The following is a 10493-nucleotide window of genomic DNA, read 5'->3' on the forward strand; positions in this document are numbered from 1 at the left end:
ATAACACAAAAAATAAACAATGAATGACAAAAGAAACAAAAAGAAAAATAAGACTATGAACATGAAAAACAATAAAAAAAAATACAATTTCAAAATTAAAAGGTAAACTATCACACAAAAAAATATTAAAATATCATCATCACAAAACATCATCAAAAAAACAAAACAATAAATCATTAACAAATCTTCTCGCAAAAAGCCAAACACTCTCTCCATACACTCCACCATCTGTCAGCGAACACATCAAGAAAGTATGTTGATATAAATATGTAAGTAATATAATACCTATACGCCATTGATAAATGCAAAAGCTGCATTTTGGGTGTGGTATATAATTTTACGGCGAATAAAATGATAATTTTGATGATAGCTTCTATATGACTAGACGGTGACCATAAAGATAAACATCCAGCAAAATAAAAACTAAGAATTCTAAATCCGAAAAAATCGGGTTTAAAACCCCAACGAAAGATCCACGTCGTAAAATATTAACTAGGCTAATCAAATGTGACTCGTACAAAATTGCTCTATCATCGCGTGATTCACTTAAGGTGAATCGTTTCGCAAAGCTAGCAGACACTTCTTCAATATTAATTATGTTTTTTTTTTATAAATATTTATTTTTATTTCAGTCGGCAATGAAGCAGCGTGGTGGAATATGCTCCATACCCCGTCTTCTTGATTGAGAGAAGGCTTGTTGTTTTTATTTCATTACGTAGGTGGTTAATCTACCAAAAACACTAATTTAAGTATTTTATAATATCGTCGCCTTAATAGAAAATCAAATAAGCGCCTTTTTAAAACACATGATTATTCTGATGTGATTTGTATGACCAATACTTCGATTTTTTTCAATTCATTTCAATGTGAGTAAACATTAAGACCACAATAAATTGTTTTACACTAATAGAAAATAGCTTGATATTGTAGATTTTCTGAGTGTGATTTTTCATAAAGGGTTTTTGACTATAAGTTAGGCGGAGTTACGTGTTATTATTAAGAAAAAAAAACAATCAACATAACATTATAATAATATTATAAAAGTGCATTAAAACTGCGTAATCTTCTTTTTTGTGAAAAAAGCCTTATATTTTATACATTTTAATAACAGGCAATAAATGATGTAAATACAATGAAGTACTGGTTTCACTTCAAAATAACTTATATAAGATTAATGATTACCTAAATGATAAAAACTGTCTGGTATTGAATGTGTTCCTCTAGTTATTATATAACTTGTAATGTATACCCACATTGATGTAAAAGATGTGTTGCTGTTGCTGTTTCTTGTCATTTCTTCTCCTCAGCCGAAATGACGTTACTTAATTCAAAAATGTTACATTGACCTTCAAGAAGTATATCCATGATAATTACGTTGAAAAAATGATTTCTGATTTCTGATTCAACATATTTGAAACTTTGCAGACCTCAAGAGCACCTAAAAAATATAATATCTAACGCAGAATGTTACTATAAGAGCAAAACGTTCCCCTTAAAGACAGGTGTTATTACCCAGCTTGAAACTACCGAAGCTGTTAAAGCATTTGACACTTAAATTGGTGTTAACAGTTCTCCGGCCGTGATGAGTCGTATCCGAAGCGAGCAGATGTTTAATCTTGTGATACTAATTACTATGGCCGTTAAGGATATACAATTTGGACAATTTGCTCCCAGTTTATAATGGACTGTCGAACAGCAGTTCCTTGAGGAGTGTTAATTTATGTTCTTGAAATTTTGGGGTGCGAAGAATGTTGATACTTGGATTATGCTGACGTATAATGTAGGTATGATATAATAATATATTGGAAATATGTATATGCGTCCCATATGGTTTTAAAAGCTGTTGATTCTGTCCACGTAGCTCTTAGAGCGATGCCACATGATGCGCTATGGTCCAGTTGCGACATTTGGGAGTTAGACAAGATAGTAGTAGGGATAAAAATATACGGGATTGACATAAAGTGACATAGTAATGAAATATATTTTTATCACTGTCACTGTGGTAGTACTTATATGTAACTTAGCTAAGGCCTCTGTCCTTTGTCGTGTCGTTTTATACAAATATCAATGAATTGTTACGTTTTGTAAATCGAGTACAAAATGTGTAAGTTCGTTGCGTCGACGCAAAGGAGCAGTAACGCCCTTGTAGTTTGCTCCTATGCACAAATCAAATAACCTGCATTGGTGAAAACAAAATTTTATTCTGCCTTCCCTTAAATGGAGTTGTTCGGAATTTTTTAATCTTTACTTCCAAACGAACCTAATATGTACAAACTTCAGCTGGGAAACAAAACGAAAACTTTGGAAAATATTTCCAGTCTTATCGACTCGGGGAATTCAAGAACTTTTGCAATAAATGACATAACCAGCACTAGTATAATGGACGGGCGATTGGAGAAATGCAACGCTGAAAACAGCTGAAAATTGTCACCAAAATACACGCTGACATAGAGTTAAGGTAAAATCTTCGACAAATACTAGGTTTGTACATATTTGAAATGCCAAATCCAATTTAGTTAGAACACTCCAGTGTGCGTAATAAGTATTGGTTCGCTACAACATGTTGCAAAATAACGCAGTGTAATTTCATATAAATATAGCTTGTTGCAGTCATGTATATCTTTTTACAATAAATAGATGGTACATTATTGCTAATGTACTTATTATTTTTACATTTATGAAACAAAAAAAAGATAAGGTGCAGGTCGTGTCGTATCGGGAGGTGAAGGTTTTGGCGGGAAGAAGAGAGGAATGGCGATTACTCCACCGACAAGAGCGCAGCTCTATAAATAGAGAGAGACTTATTATTTTTATTATATAATTTATTAATCACCAGAAAATTCAAATTCAAAATTTAAAAATATGTTTATTCATTAGGTAACATAGTTACACTTTGAATCGTCATTTACATAACGATCGTCTCATCCGCCTAAAACTACTGCAGCTTCTCACAACCTGCATAGCCGAATAAAAGAAGTTGCACGGCTCTGCACAGCGACGAGGTCTAACGTCACTGTACAACCGATATTGTACTTTATTGGGACAGCCATTACAACTTAATTTGAAGGAACGAACTTATACTATCTACATAATTAAATGGATTCGTATTTAAAACACAGTTCGGACGCATTTTTAGAAAACTCTTTAGCGAATGTGAGTCTACCTATTTGTTTAAAGGATATCAGTTATAATTATGTAACGATATGTAAATGTTTTGTATTTTGTGTGTAACAAAATATCGAAAAGGATTTATTTAATAAATTCCGTAGCGGGATTACCAGTGGGGATCAGTACATTAATTAAAAAAAAACTTCATATTTTCACGTCACTTCAGATATTCACCGACTGGAAATATAATGCTGATATTCGACTTTTAGTATATTGTAATAAATCCGGAAATGACGGTACGCGGACGGCAAAGAAAATACCTCGAAGCAGCTTATGGCGTACCAAAGCATAGTTTGAGGAAAACAATACGATTGCTTTCCCCCATTGCTAAAATTGGGAATCAAAAAATATTGGACGTGATCATTCACATTGTCTGCGATTCTTTCCTCCTTCGCTGGTTAAAGCTTTGAAGACGGTAAATCTGTCCATATATGATACGAAACTGATTTACGGGTGAAGGCCATTCAGGGCTGCCCATTTGACCGGCCAAGCACCCAGATATTGCCATTTGAGGCAAATCTACAACAGGTAACGTCAAGAAGACATATTTAAAAATAATAATAATAATGTTTGGTATTTAAGTTATTTTTGTTATATCTTATTTGGATTATTTATATTCAATTTGCTTTTATGGAAGAACGGAGTCTCTTGACACACGCACGTACTACGCGTTAAAGGTGACTACAATCACCTTTATTAACAAAAGAAACAAAAGAAAGTTTAAAAACTTAAAACTCAAACTCAAAAATACCTCATTCATATTCATTACGTAACATAGTATAAGCATACACTTTGAATAAGAAGGATTTAAATAACGAAGTCTACATTCAAATAGATTCTAAATCAGTACTTCAATAAATATAATAAATCCGAAATTAACTAAGTCTGTAGCAATGTCACTTAACACGTCTAAACCTCTAATTTGGACCGATTTCAATGAAAATTTGCAGAGCCAACCCCTATGTCGGGGTTTTTTTTAGCACTTCCCATTTAAGTAGTTAATGCTATATGCGGCAAATCTTCAATAAGTCCCAAAAAAAAAAACATTGCCGAAATTGCTTTTTAAGAATATGCTCCTTGACAACTTACAATACAATACAAAATACTTTTTATTGCACTTAAAACGAACATTATGAAAAAAAAAAAAAAAACAATTACGGTAAGTCAAATGAAAACCTTTTTTAAAATGTCAAAATGCGATGTCGAAATCGGCCAACCTTTGTACTCATTACTACTTAATTCAAATTCAAATTCGAAAATAAGGCCAAAAGGAATATGAGATATTTTTCGATTATTTTTAGATTGGCCTCTATGTCTTGATTTATCTTTGACCCAGTAAAATACCCGATTCAGCTGGCCACTGCTTTCTGAGTCTGGATATCCGATTCGCTAGCCCGATCATTCCACTTTTCCGACTCTGTATGTATTAAGATTAATGCGGATGAGCAAAGAAGAGAGGGTATCGTAATCGTAAAAGAACAATAAACGAGAAAATTCTCTCCGTTTAAAAACTATTAATCAAAGCTCGAACTGGAGTTTCACTTGAAGATATTCCAGCTTACAGCTTGAAGTTAATTTTAATTAGAAAACTTGAACAATTAGCCTTGCTTCACCTTCGTTTAACTAGCTCGCTATTTGTTAGTCAAATAAATTGGATTTGTTTAATTCGGTTGCATTGTACACCAGTCGTTAATCTTTGTCAGTCGATAATGAAATTACGAACGGATTAGGAAGGGGTTGTGTGTTTACGACTAACTTTGTTGTTTTCTAATTCAATTTTGTTGTAAGTTATTTGATTGTTAATTGTTGTAGGATTTGCATGTTTGTGTTGTGTTGTATTCTTCTTAGGTAAAGAAGAGAGAGTTCTTCTCTTGTGTGGGTTGTGAGGTGGGTGATCAACCTCATCAACCCTGGTGTCAAGGCATAATGTAAATAATATACAGTCTCGATTCCCTTACTAGAACCGGCAAATTTATTTTGAGGAACTTTAAAATAAATGACGATTATTCTTTTTATTGGAGAATAAGAAGAAGAATCCTTCTGTTTACTTCGCCGCAGTCAGGCAGAGAAAAGAAGAAGAGTGGAGAAAAAATAAACTGGCCTATCAACTTATAACTTCAAGGTGTCCATGCTCCGCGACGTATCCTTTTCAATAGTGTTGTTTATGTTGAATTGGTTACTCCTCTCGTATCAGTTGTAAGCTCAATAACCGACCCCATCAACCCTGATGTCAGGGTTACTATTAAGCTGCGGAAGACCCTAACATGGTTCATGTAACGACCACATATGTACCTGCACGTCAATGAATAGCAGCTAGGAATGGCTGCTTAACATGCCCTCCGAAACACGTGTTATCGTACTTACGGACAATCGGATAATCAGGCTGTAATGTTCTTACTAACCTATGGATCATCATCTCCCTAGCATTATTCCGTATTTCACAGGGTTCGCTTACCTAACCTGAAGATTTAACAGGATAACCATCCCAATACAGGTCAGGTAACATACCTCCGAAAATGCACTTCTTTCAAAATAATTTATTTCAGATGATATTCATCCATTTTGTGTTGGTTAAGGTCATATCTAGGAGTTACTCTGTCGAAAATGTAATTAAAATTCCTTGTAATTTTGCCTGAAATACAAATCTGTTCTGTTGCTACGGCAAACTGCTTAACTTGCAAATAAACTTCCTTTCGACTTCCTGTATGCAAGGCCTACAGAACACGGCTTCTGTGAGCTCATATTAAGATATTTCCAATATTGAAGCATACAGTATTTACTTCTATGCTGCTGGTATGGGAGTAAAAAAAGTATACAATGCAATCAGCTTCGTTTTCCATCGTGTGGGTTGTGGGATTATCAACCTCAGCAACCCAGGTGTCGGGGTTCTTATTGAGTCGCCAAAGGCGCCTGACATGACTCTTGTAATGACTACGTAGCACTTACACTAGTAAGCGTAGTTACCTGAACCAACGGCTTGACATGCCTTCCGAAGCACAGATAATCTTACTTTCGGAAAATCGGGTGATCAATTTGCATTGTTGTAACCTATCTAGGTATAACAAAGTGATATTTGTAATAATGTCACCACCGAAGTTCGAAGTCGGGACCTCCTCAACCACTAGACCACAGAGGTTTTATGCCGGTATAGGAGTAAAAGATAGAGATAAAAATAAAGAATGCGATAAGCTATTTATCATCACAGGCATATCGTAAAAACTTACGAGCGGACGAAGCCAATCCACTTCAATAAATGTTAAAATGTAACCGCCCAAATAAAATGCTAAGGAATAAATACTCACAGGGTTTCTGCCGTATTTATTAAAAGTAATAAATAAATAATTTTATATAAAATTTTAAAATAATGAAATTAACAACAATAAAATTAAAAAGCAGTACGAAAAGTTTTTTTTTTAACTAAAACTAAATGCTGAAGCACTTTTTGTTGAGTTTTAGGTGTGAGACGTTTATAATATTTTCAAACTGCTTGCTAAAATACGCGCGCATTGGCGGTGGAGGGCTGACAGAACTTTTTTTAAAGGTTTGTTGGCTAGGAGTTTTAAGCGTGGAATCTTAGTCGGATTTTTAGCACCGAATATGTGTATATTTATCTATTTGGAATGCCCCTTACTTTTGTACGGTTAACCCTATATCGAAACAGAACAGAATGGGGATGAACTACATAGTGAATCGCGGTAGTAAATGCAACGCCATTAGGGCTGCGGAACTCAAGTGATGGATCACATCGTATCAAGGAGCTCGGTTAACCGTACCGTAGAGGAAAGAATGGAGAGTTAGCGTGAGGAGTAAGGTTTTCTTCGAAAAACTTGGGTCAAAAATACCTACCAATTGTCGCGAACTAAAACGATCGTAATAATATCTTAGGAAAACATCAAACCAACATAAACGTGGCATTAGGATACTACCTATCCCCAAAGGGGTAGGCACAGTTATGGTATATTAACCTTCACCTCACCAGCTATGTTTTTGACAATTTGCAAGTCCCATGTAGTAGGGGAAAAACTGGAAATCATAAAAAAAATTCTGAAAATTTTATAATATTTTTAGATTGCCCAGGGTGCAAGCGATGTAAGTACCAAGAGTAAATATGAAGTTCTAAAGTACAATACATAAAAAATAAGAGTTCCTTTTTTGTTGCCAAAAAATAATCTAATAATTATGATGAAATTTAAACACATGCCCTGAATAATGTACCTATCTAACTCTTATATTTTAAATTGACGCTTTTTAAAAAAGAAACCGCCTTTAAAAACATTACCTACAAAACAATAAGAAAAAAAAACGCATTTCAACAACATGCAGTAACTATACGACCACGGCTATATCCTAAACCTCACTATTCGGAATAATGTCAGGGATTTTTTCTCTTGTTTCATACTTTTCAGAGCGCGAATTTTGTAGTCAGGTTTTAGTTTTTAAACTTAATTTTATTAAAAAGTACATGAAGAGAAGATAACACACTGAGAGAGATAATTCATGTATGCAATGTATGAAAGGCAAAATCTAGTTGCATTCAGTTAGCAAAACAGTTCAGGTTAATTAATCACATGAATGTCAAATACAACGCAGATTATAATCTAGTATCTAAAATACTAATGCATGACCCGTGGTTCTATTTAGCAGCTGCAATATCAGACTAAAATGGAGTCGCAGTTAAAAGGGGCTTTGTAGCCTAGTGGCTACGGTCGATTGGGCTTGATCACACTAAAATATCAATTATAGGCAATCGGGTAAAATAAAGGGATTTGGATGAAATTTTTCAAAAGGGCAATTCGCAGTTATAGTTTGGGGAACTAAAAGGCCACATTGCAACATAATAAATGTTTCCTTAAATAGCAATATACACCCACTGCTGGGCAAATCAAAATAAAATAACAACTGCAGGTTGATTACTAGATCGTCTAAAAGTAAGATGATCTGGGAGGTTAAAATCTCCACATAGAAGCAATTCACCTACGTACCTACATACCACACATCCCATACATCACCTACATACGTCCCACTGCTGGGAAAATCTAAATAAAATAACACCTACATACCATATTTCACCTACATACGTCCCAATTCTGGGCAAATCAAAATAAAATAACAACTGCAGGTTGATTACTAGATCGTATAAAAAAGTAAGATGATCTGGGAGGTTAAAATGTCCACATAGAAGCAATTCACCTAGAGAAGCTATATTGCAATTTGACATTTGCGCATATAAAAGTAAGTGAGCAAATGTCAAATAGCAATATTGCTTTCATAGATGAATTGCTTCGATGTGGCCATTTAACCCCCCCCCCCCCCATTTTTCGTTCGTGGCTATCGCGATCTGCTGATTACGCGATACGTGTCGTCGCTCGTAACAATGGACCACTTATTAGACAAGCTTCATCCCTGTCGGTTTTAACGACACGCCCGGTACACACTCATCATCACCATCTTCCTAGCACTATCCCGTTTTTCACAGGGCCGGTTACCTAACTTGAAGATTTGACAGGTCCGGTTTTTGACAGAAGCGACTGCCTGTCTGACCTTCCAACCTGCGAAGGGAAAACCAACTCAATACGGGCCGGAAATATAAGCAGCTGGACGCTTTTTATTGAGAAAGCGTCCAATTTGCTGGCCAATATGAAACAATTTCATATATTTTTCTCCTAGGCTATCATGGAAGAGTGCGAACGGAAAGGTTCATAATAATGTGACGGTAAACCATTGTTTACTAGCTTTGAAGTGCAAACTTATACTAACATACATTGCAGCTTCGTTTGAAAACCGACGAGGTGTTAACACCAACATGTTTAGTAAAGTGCTTATATAAAGTGGATACTTACCTGAACTCACGCTTATAGTCATAGAGATAGTCATAGTAATTTATTGATAATAATAATTACACGTCACAGATATTTACATTAAAAATATATTATCAATAACAGGTCGTCAAAACTATAGAATGCCTGCTCAATAAGCCATTTTTTAAGTTTTAAGTTTAAATATAGTACAATTAGCTTTTACCCGCAACTTCGTCCGCGTGGCATGTTACAAAAGAGAGATCTTTGTTTTCATACAACATTTTTTTCCCGCTAATTGCCATTTTTTAAAATACACCCATAATTAAACTTTACATTTACTAAGGTATGCATGCATGCTAGATTGAAATCATCTACGCGGTTTAGATTTTTTCATACAATTTTTTTTTCCGCTAACTCCCGTTCCCGAGGGAATTTTGCAATATCCTGTTGCAACTAAGCTTTAAGTTTAGTAAGGTACCTGCATGCCAAATTTCAAGCGTCTAACTTAAGTGGTTTAGATTATTTGCTTGTGTGATATGGGCAGGCAGTCTGTTGTACACTCCCGAGCCCCTATATAATCCCTAATGGACTGGACAGATCTGCAAAAAAAATAGGTTTTATTATATGATTCTGTACTTAAAAACGGACTAGGTAAGCGGACCCTATGAAAACGGGGCTAAAGAGACTTTAGTCTGTTAGGATTCGAACTTGCGTCAACTCAAGCGTATAATAATTTATAAATCTGCCCACGTTGTTTTATTTTGAACTATTGTTTTTATACTCTCTTTGAGGATTTGTACGACATCTTTCTACCGATTTTGTTTTATTAATTTGTTTTAGAATCAGGTAAAGGCAGAAACGAACAAATTGTTGATTTCATTCGAATCAGATACAATGTTTCGCAAACAATTGTTGTGTACTTCGTTTGTAATGCGACGCTCGGGGCCCTTTGAACTTTGGATTGTTGATCTTCAAAAGTTTATACAAGGTTATTAACAATATTTCGTTAGCATGCCTTTTATTACAAATACTTTTTGTAGAGAACATTTTAATTTTGGAATACAAAAAAACACCACAACAAGGAGATCATCGGATTTCGGCCCAGAAGTCAAAGTGCCGGCCAAAAAATAATTTTGCTATATTCCGTTAGATCTTATCCACCTGGGCATTTATTACTATGGCACCAAAGCTGTAGGGTCAATATTTTCGGTTTTATTCGAATTTAAAAAACATGAATTTTCATATATTTTTGGTGAAAATGTGAAGTGCTGGCCAAGAAACAATATTGGTATAATCACCACCGTCACCAAACGTCTATGACCATTATTTTGACTTTTGTTGGACTTTACGTTATAGTTTCTGTGTGAAAAGTGCCGGTCAGCAAAAAGACATGTCAAAGCTATTGAGAAGATACCTATAAACATTATTCACTATGACAAAAATGTGTATGACCATTAGTTTGGCTTTTGTTAGATTAAAAAAAAACTTGAGTTTTGATTCATTTTGTAAAAAAATATAATATAACAG

This window comes from Pectinophora gossypiella, chromosome 4 (assembly GCF_024362695.1).
Source record: "Pectinophora gossypiella chromosome 4, ilPecGoss1.1, whole genome shotgun sequence".
Taxonomy (NCBI): Eukaryota; Metazoa; Arthropoda; class Insecta; order Lepidoptera; family Gelechiidae; genus Pectinophora; species Pectinophora gossypiella.